The sequence below is a fragment of the Miscanthus floridulus genome, chromosome 11, assembly GCF_019320115.1.
Source record: "Miscanthus floridulus cultivar M001 chromosome 11, ASM1932011v1, whole genome shotgun sequence".
Classification (NCBI taxonomy): Eukaryota; Viridiplantae; Streptophyta; class Magnoliopsida; order Poales; family Poaceae; genus Miscanthus; species Miscanthus floridulus.
The window spans coordinates 78353343-78363319 of NC_089590.1; positions in this window are offsets into that span (position 1 = coordinate 78353343).

Genomic DNA, 9977 nt, shown 5'->3' on the forward strand with positions numbered 1-9977 from the left:
TAGTAACCATAGCCGGTATAATAATTCCATGTTCATCCGAACCATCATATTTAATAACACAGTTACAACGATGAAGGGGCTCCACCAAGTTTCTCACTATTCGGGAGAGACGACGATTTGAATCGATTTTAATCAGCTGGGCAGTATTCCTAACACAAACCTAGGTCTACCAGCCATGATAGCCTTAGGTCACCTTTGGTACAACTCAGGTCCACATTTCGTGGGTTCGATCAGTGTCGCGCAATCAAGGACAACCAGCTGCCAGGACGATCAGGACTACCCTACCCTTGGCCTCATGCTTGGCTCCCTACACATCCTTACTACCATCCAGAGTGTGCACTCTTATAGAATGGGGCTCGTCTTGAGTTGAGCTACTCGGCTTCGCGGTCAGAACGAGTTATTCGACCACCTAAGTGAGAGGCATGCGTTCAAAATGACAAGAGGGCCTCTAATGATATGGTCCTTAATCAACACAGACAGAATCACATGAGTCAACCTACACATAGACTTCGCCTAGCCTCTAGTTACATTATCCCATGGTTCTTTTCCACGATAGCAAAATATAACCAACCGTACTCTGATATCCACCTATATCTCATAGGTGATAGGAAATCACCTGACTTCTATTGGTTTAAGCATGGCTAAGCATATATTTGATCCTGGACCTACACAGGGTTTAAAGTATATATCTTGAAAAGGTAGTTCTATGCATCAAGTGTTTCCAATCAACTCTTATAACCTAATGCATCAAACATAAAGGACTCAAAGTGATATTTTGTAAAACATGGGACACTTAGAATGCTCTGGGGCTTGCCTTTGAGAAAAGAAGTTGGCCGATCATCCGAGCACTCAGGGAGGTCCTCAAGAGTTTGCTCCTCTCCATCTAGAGCTATGGCCTGAGGTGTCTCCTATTGTTTGTCCTCTTCTTCTTCGTTGAACTCCAAAAGAGTTATCCCCTCAGACAATCCTATATGCATGATCATGGAATAAGTTATCATGGATGCATATATAATGACATGTATAATATGGTGGGGTATGATGAAATGCATTCTCATCGGTGAGGTGGAGGAGGTGATGGCCGAGCGGTGAGCGGGAGCAATCAGACAATGGCATGGTGGTAGTGGCGCGCTAGCTCAGCGGAGCATGGTGACGCTACAGTTTCACTCGGGCATGGAGAGAGTGAAAGCGAGGCGAGGCAGAGTGAATGAGCGCAAGTGAGAGGGCGAGCGCGATGTGGAGTCTACTTCAGCCCACTCTGGCCTAATGCGTGGGCCTAACACCGGTGGATGGCCTCCATGTGGCAGCCATGGCCTAACGCCGATCGGTCATGACGCGCGCGCGTGTCGTCGGTTCAGACACCCGTGAACCCGACTGACAAAGCAAGTTCAAGTGATTAGTCCTCCTAATCCATGGCGACTTAGTAAAAACTTCCTTAATAAAAATTGTAGAGCTACGTGAGTACTACAAGATTGCTTAAAGGAGTTTTGTCTAATTCTTAATGGTTTTCAAATTACAATGTTCCAAAGTAGACTACATTGAAACTGAAACTCGGTTAAAGACTTAGCAAAATTTCAAGTTTTGAAAACAACATTTTGTTGATACTTGTGAGCTCTATTTGACTAAGTTTGGCACTGAATTAGCTCATGACCCTTAAATAAAGTTTGTTACCCTTGATGTGAGCTACAACTTTTGTTTAGGTCACATAGCCATGCAAACACTCTAAGCTACTGTTCAACTTTAGTCAAACTAGCATCATGAAAATGGTATTTCAAATGAAACCAATACTTAGAAGCAAATTTGGTCTATGTCATGAATATAAACATTGTTCCATTTATCATCCTAGATGTGTCTAAGGTGTTTTCATGACCTCACAACCATCTCATACATTGGTCACACATGATTGCAAGCATAAGCGTATATATAAAATCAACATTTCATGTGATAAGGTATAAGAATGAGATGAAATTTCATATGCTCATGCTCATGAATGCTTGGATGATGCTTGTGCTCATGAAATGCAAGTGCCAAATGCAAAGCTTAACACTAGGGTGTTACACTTCATGCCCGTCTATACTGATGCTGAGCTAGACGACATCGAGAAGGAGGTGGCCCCCTGGCGCATGACCTTTCTACCAAGATAGAAGATGAAATCATCCCTCTGAGGCGCTAGTTTAGTTATATAGGTCAGGTGGCGCATTTGTAACAAGCAGACAAGTTCCATCCCTTTTATTTCATTTAAACAAGTTTGTTCTTTTGTTTTGGTTTGAACAAATTTGTTCTTTCTCCCTTTTTATGTGTAAAAAGGGTTAATGCGTTCCGACCCTTCCTGCTGTTAAGACTGTAGAGCTTCAAGTGTAGGTGAAAAACTTTGATCACACTGGTAAGAAAGAGTGCCATAGCCATTGGGGCGTAGGTTTCTTGCAGTCGACCAGTTTTACTCAGCTTTCGTTTCTGCAAACCTTGCCTCTAGGTTTTTAACGTGAGAAATGGTCGGGCACGACAACTGTTTTAGAAAGGATATATATACCCTTATCAACCCCCGAGTGAGGCCCAACCCCTTGCCATTGCCGAGGTCAGGTTTCACTAAAGATCGAGGAGATAATAGCAACACTGGTAAGAGAAAACGTTTTTTGTTTCAAAAACGTCATTCTTAGTTTTTGTATGAATCCCTCCCTAGGATCCATGCCATCGTCCTACGACTGTGCATTCGGTGTCCTTGTGAGTCCAACTTCCCTTGAGCCCCCACTCATTGTAGGGGTTCGGTCGAGGGTCGGCTCATCTTTGTGATCATCATCCCTCAAGCGTTTTTCTCGATAAAACAGAGGGGTTGAGCCATACCACATTTTTCCTCGATGGACAAAATGTGGTGCTTGGTGAGCTATTAACGGGCTAGTCTGAGTGGAGCCCTAGCTTCCCATTCATGGGGGTATGACATGGGTTAGCTGGTGACTGACTCTAAATTCTCAGTGGCCAATCCATATAGTTCTCAGATCCATTCGACTAGTCCAAAGGGCTCATTGCCTTTCTTCTAGGAAAAACCATGGACTAGGAACCAACTAAGACTCAAACATAGGCTGGGATGCCTGTGGTACTCATGTGCCCAGGTACTAGCTACTAGTGGGCCCATCCCTTTCCACCCCTCAAACTAAGGGTGCCCTAGAGCGGCTGTGAACCCGTCGGAGGGCCAGCTTTCGAACTCCTAGGCCTGAATGGGTCGTAGGAGCATTTTTAGCTCTGTATCCCACCTTACCTATGACGGTTCTCGCACGTGTCTACACTGACGTCGAGCCAGACGACATCAAGAAGGAGGTGGTCCCTCTAGCACAGGACTTACCTATCGAGATAGAGGATGAGATCGTCCCCCAAGAAATTAGTTAGGTAGTTAAGCCAGACGGCAAACTTGTAATAAGTGGACAAGCTCTTAAATTTTATTATGGCCAAATAGATTTTTAGCTCTTCTCCCCTTTTTGTATAAAAAGGTTAATACATTCTGACCCTTTCCATCGTTAAGGATGTAAAACTCAGGGTGCGGGTGAAAAAACTCTGATCATGCTGGTGAGCAAAAACACCATAGCCGCTGGGGCGTAGGTTTCTTGTAGACCAACCTGTTTTACTCAGTGTTCATTTTCATAACCCTTGCTTCTAAGATCTTAACATGAGAAAGGGTCGGGCATAGAGAATGTTTGCTAGGTAGATATACTCTTTAATGCGTTCTGACTCTTTCCATAGTTAAGACTAAAAAGCTCGGGGTACGGGCAAAAAACTCTGATCACGCTGGTGAGCAAAAATGCCATAGTCGCTGTGGCGTAGGTTTCTTGCGGTCCGACTAGTTTTACTCAATGTTTGTTTCTGCAACCCTTGCTTCTAGATCTTAACGTGAGAAAGGGTCGGGCATAGAGAATGTCTTTCGGACAGATATGCTCTTATTAGCCCCTGAGTGAGGCCCAACCCCTTGCCGTTGCTAGGGTCGGGTGTCACTAAAGATCGAGGAGTCAATAGCGAAACCGATAAGATAAAGCGTGCATAAATTAAGGGTAAAAGCGACGTAGTTGTTCGATGTTCCAAGCGTTGACGAAGGCTTCACCGTCGATGGTCCTAAGCTTATAGGTGCCTGGCCGGAGCACCTTTGTGATGACGTACGGTCCCTCCCATGGTAGAGAGAGCTTATGGTGGTTCTTGTTGCTCTGGATGAGGCAGAGCACCAGGTCCCCGACATTGAGGTCCCGACCCCACACTCGATGGCTGTGGTACTAACACAATGCTTTCTGGTACTTGGCCGAGCAGAGGAGGGCAACATCATGCGCTTCATCTAGCTAGTCCATGGCATCCTCGAGGGATGCCTCGGCTCCCTGTTTGTCATATGCCCTGAGCCTCGACGCTCCATAGTTGAGGTTGGTCTAGAGGATAGCCTCTGAACCATAGACCATGAAGAATGGTGTGTAGCTGGTGGCCTGACTGGGGGTCATCCATAGGCTCCAAAGCACCGTGGGAAGCTCTGTGACCCATCGTCTTCCAAACTTGTTTAATCGGTTAAAGATCCTAGGCTTGAGGCCTTATAGGACCATGCTACTCATGCACTCACTAACCTGTTCGTGCGGAGGTGCGCCATGGTAGCCCAATTAACGTAGATGTGGTATTCATCGCAGAATTGGAGGAACTTTTCCCAATGAACTGCGTGTCGTTGTCTGTGATAATGGAGTTCGGGACTCCAAAGTGATGGATCATATCAAGGAAGAATAGCACGGCTTGCTCAGACTTGATTGTGGAGATCGGTCAAGCCTCTATCCACTTTGTAAACTTATCCATGGCAACAAGCAAGTGCATATAGCCCCCGGGCACCCTCTTGACAGGTCCAACTAGATCGATACCCTAGACCATGAATGGCCATATGATGGGGATCATTTGGAGTGCTTGGGCCAGCAGGTGAGTCTGCCAAGCAAAGTATTGACACCCTTCATAGGTGCACACAATTTGTTCAGCATCGACTACTATGGTCGGCCAGTAGAAGCCTTATCAAAATGCATTTCTAAATAGGGTCCTAGGTGTGGCTTAGTGCCCATAGACCCCACCATGGATATCACTCAGCAACTGCTTCCCTTGTTCGATGGGGATGCAACGCTATAGAATCTCGGTGTGGCTTCGCCTGTAGAGCTCGCCCTCAATAACGACAATGGATTTGGCACAACGCGTGAGTCATCGAGCCTCCATTTTGTACGTCAACACCACCTCATAGAGGATGTAGTCAAGGTAAGGCATCCTCTAGTCATCTAGAGGGTTGGGCTCTATCACTGGATCCTCGTCAAGCTCCATGACTTTGGGGTCGGATGGAGTCGCTAGCTAGTTAGCCCCTGAGCCTAGGGCAGGTGGCCCATCACTAGTCTATTTTGGCTCCTCATAGCGGATCAAGGGCTTGTACTGATCGCTGGCAAAGACGTCCGTCGGCATCGGCTCTCGGCCAGACACTATTTTCGCTAGCGTGTAGACCGCCTCGTTGAGATGCCTCGAGATATGATTGAACTCGAGATCATCAAAGTTGTCCACCAGCTAGTGGACTTCTCGGCAATACGCAACCATCTTAGCATTGTGGTAGCTTGATTTCTTCATGACTTCATCGATGACCAGCTGGGAGTCACCCCAGACGTCAAACCATTGGATACCCAACTCGATGGCGATGTGTAGGCCATTGATGAGTGCCTCATACTCAGCCACATTGTTGGAGGAGGGAAAATGGATGCGAACCATGTACCTCATGCATACCCTGAGGGGCAAAACAAAGACCAGCCCCGCGCCAGTGCCTCTCTTCATCAGTGATCCATCGAAGTACATCATCTAGTACTCTTGGTTGACGACTGCTAGCGGCATTTGGATCTTGGTCCACTCTGCAACGAAATCAAATAGCACTTGGGACTTGTTGGCTGTCCAAGGGGCATATGAAATGCCATGACCCATTAGCTTGAGTGCCCACTTTATGATTCTTCCTATGGCATCCTGGTTTTGGACAACCTCACCAAAAGGAAAGGATGTCACGACCATCATCAGATGCGACTCAAAGTACTAATGCAATTTTCTCTTAGCGATAAGGATGACATATAGGAGTTTCTGGATTTGGGTGTAGCAAGTCTTGGAATTGGACAAGACCTTGCTAATAAAGTACATGGGATGCTACACTTTGAGGGCGTGTCCCTCTTCTTCTCGCTCTACCAGTAGGGCAGCACTGACCACTTGCATGATGGCCATAATGTAGAGCAGAAGGGGTTCCCTGTTGGTTGGGGGGACCAAGATCGGGGCTTTTGTCAGGAGCTGCTTAACCTTGTGAAGTGCCTCCTGGGCCTCAGACGTCCATTCAAAACGATCGGCCTTCTTCAGAAGCCGATAGAGGGGGAGACCTCATTCACCGAGGCATGAGATAAAGCGGCTGAGCGTGGCGAGGCACCCTATAACTCGTTCTATCCCCTTTATGTTTTGAATCAGGCCCATCCTCATGATGACCGAGATCTTCTCTGGGTTGGCTTCAATGCCACACTTGGAGATGATAAAACCCAGCAGCATACCACTCGGGACCCCAAAAACACACTTCTCGGGGTTGAGTTTGATGCCACTTGCTTAGAGTTTTGTGAAGGTCTGCTCTAGGTCGGCTACAACCTGGTCAGCCCATTTGGACTTGACCACGATGTCATCCACGTAGACCTCAATAGACTTGACCATGATGTCATCCATGTAGCACTGCTTCACCGGCTTGGAGCCTAGCCTAATCTTCAAGGCATGCTCGGCAACTTCTCTTGGAATACCTGGCATGTCCAAGGGTCTCTACGCAAATATGTCTCTATTAGCACGGAGGAAGTCAGCGAGCATGCTTTCCGATTTGGAGGAAAGTGTGGTGCCGATGTGCACCACTTTGTCCTCAGAGCCACTAGGGTCTATGAGGACCTCCTTGACGCCCTCTATAGGCTTGAAAGACCCAGCCGACCACTTGTGGTCGAGCGCTCCTTCGATGACCTCCTCCCTGATGGCCGCAATCTCTTTGGAGGCAACAATTACCATGGCATATTCGTAGCACTCGACCTCACACTCGTAGGCGCACTAGAAGGAGGTGCCAATGGTGATGGCCCTGCATGGACATGGCATCTTCAACTTCAGATAGGTGTAGTTGAGGACGACCATGAACTTCGCATAGTATGGACATTCTAGGATGACGTGGTAGGTCCCGTGGAACTTGGCCACCTCGAAGGTAATGGTCTCCATGCTATAATTGGTTGGATTCCTGAAGGTGATGGGTAGATCAATCTTCCCAAGTGGCATGGCCTGCTTTCTAGGCATGATGCCATGGAAAGGTGCCTAATTGATCGGATGTATGATTGGTCGATGCCCATGGCATCGAGCATTTCAGCGTACATGATGTTGAGGCCACTGCCTCCATCTATCAGCACCTTGGTGAGCCGCTTCGTGTCGATGATCGGGTCAACCATGAGCGGGTATCTTCCTGGCTGCGGGACGCTTTCTAGGTGGTCGGTCTAATCTAAGGTTATGGCAGACTCTGACCATTAGAGGATGGAAGGAGCGGTCAGCTCGGCCGTATAGACATTGTGGAGCACAAGTTTCTGGCGGCGCTTGGAGTCATAGGCCACCGACCCTCCAAAGATCATGAGGGAGCCATCCAGCGTCGGAAATCCACCATCCCTCCTTTTGACGTTGTCTACGGCTAGCTTAGGCTCCTTCCCATGCTCCTCTTGTTGGAGCCTCCAAACAAGAACCACTTCATGAGGACGCAGTCCTTGTATAGGTGCTTGATGGAGAAAGCATGGTTCAGGCATGACCCTTCGAGCGGCTTCTCGAAGTGGTTCGGGGTACCCTCGGCGGGCTTCTGACCCCCTTGCGGTCAGCAGTGGCCACAAGTGAGCCCTCGCGCCGCTGCTTGTTCTTCTTCTTGTTGGGGCAGTTGGAGGTGCCTTCGCCGGCATCATCGTCCCGCTTTGCCTTACCCTTGGGGCGGTCAAAAATTGCCCCAACTGCCTCCTCGCTCGAGGCATGGCTGGTGGCGATGTTGAGGTAATGCGGTTGACTTGAGCGCCTTACCTTATCTGCTCCGCCTACTCCCTAGGCCCACACTAAGCGGGCGTCCTCAGTCAGTCGGTCCTAGTCGGTCTCGACCGTGTTGGTCGGGAAAGAGCAACGAGCAGAGGTCCGGCATATCCTCGGCCGGAGAAGGGGGTTAGAGCCAGACATCAATCCCACCTTGGCCAAGCCTTCTGGTTAGGGACCGGATCATTGTCTCAGCCTATTATTATGTATCTGGGTTTGCCCAGGCGCTTGCTGTCGCTACGCCGTTAGCTGGGTCGAGTTTTCTAGGGAAGTAGGTCCATTATGGACCTTGGGTTTATGAACCCGATAGGAGCCCCTAAGCCCCTTTAGGACTTCTGTGAAGTAATGAAGGGGCTGTTCACACATGTTTCTCATGATATTTGTAAAAGCCAGGGGCTTGTGTTTTTAGCTTAATGAAAGCTTGAATTTGCTTTGTAATTCATGTACCCATCGTGTCGTGGAGGTGGGCTGTTATTGGAACTTCGATGTTTTTTCCCCTCGATTTGTACTGCGTAGGGTAATCGAGTAGGATTTAGGCGCCCAGCCTCCATGTGGAGGACTGGCAAAAGCCACGGAGGTGCATAGAGTGGATATAGATGCCCTACCTCCGTGGGAAGGACTAGCGAAGTCCATGGAGGCACGTCGGAGGGATATTGGCGCCCAGCCCCTGAGGAGAAGACTCATTGGTAATCCATTTTCCATAGGGTGCACGTGAGCACACCCGGTGGGTGTAAGGTAGTGGGTTGCCGTCGGACAAGATAGAACCCACGTCCTTGGGGTCGGGCGAGACAGAGCCTACACCCGAGGAGTCGGGCGAGATAGAGCATGAACCCAAGGGGTTGGGCAAGATAGAGCCTATGGCCTTGGGGTCTGGCGAGATGAAGCGTGAACCTGAGGGGTTGGGTGAGATGGAGCCCATGGCCTTGGGGTTGGGTGAGACAGAGCACGAACCCAAGGGGTCAGGCGAGACGGAGCGCGAACCCAAGGGTCGGGTGAGATGGAACCCACGGCCTTGGGGTCAAGCGAGATAGAGATGGGGGTAGCCCCCAAGCCTATGACCGACTGGGGAGTCGGTCGGAGGCTAAGCACCTTGTTACTCTTTTCTGGGGCTGCAGACTCTTGTGTTTCTTCTAGTTGGGGTGTTCACCCATGTGTGGTCGGTCAGGTTCCTAAGAAGGGACCTAGCAGCTCAAGCCTCAAGCCACTAGGGGTCAGTTAGGGTCGGTCGCATGATTTCCTGCGTCACCCCATCTGTGGTTTCTGCAACCAGAGGGGTTGAGCTGACGCCACTTGCCTCGATGGCTCGAGTGGCAAGCTTCGGTGAGCTTGATAATGGGTATGTCTGAGTGGAATCCAGATCCATCATTCATGATGAGGTCGGCTAGCCCTCATGCAGCACTCCACTTCTCCTTAACCCACCTCACAGTAGATGCCCGAGCCATTCCAGAGATTGACTCAGGTAGCCCGCTGGCCTCCCCTTAATGGAGATTTTGTGGGCATGGCTAGAGGTCAAGATCGAACGAGAAGGTCAAAATGACCCTGTCCGCTTCTGAGCAGATCAGGCGAGGGCCACTAGGGCTCATCTATGTTTTCTCCCCTGGCTTTGTTTGACATGAGATGGCCTTGAGCCCTTTGTGGGCTGGCCTTCAAACCCTGGTCGGTCGTCGCTCATATCGAATGAGACGACTACCACTTTGTGACGCGACGTGAATTGTTGTGATGCAATAATTACATATGCAATGCTTGGATGTATGGGATGAATGTATGGATGAATATATGACTGAATGTATGAATGCATGCATGAGAATGGATGAATAAATGCCCATGCACTAGAAAAATATAACGGTGGTTGATAAAGTTACCTCGATGGCTTGAGTGATGGGTTCGAGGAGCTCCTA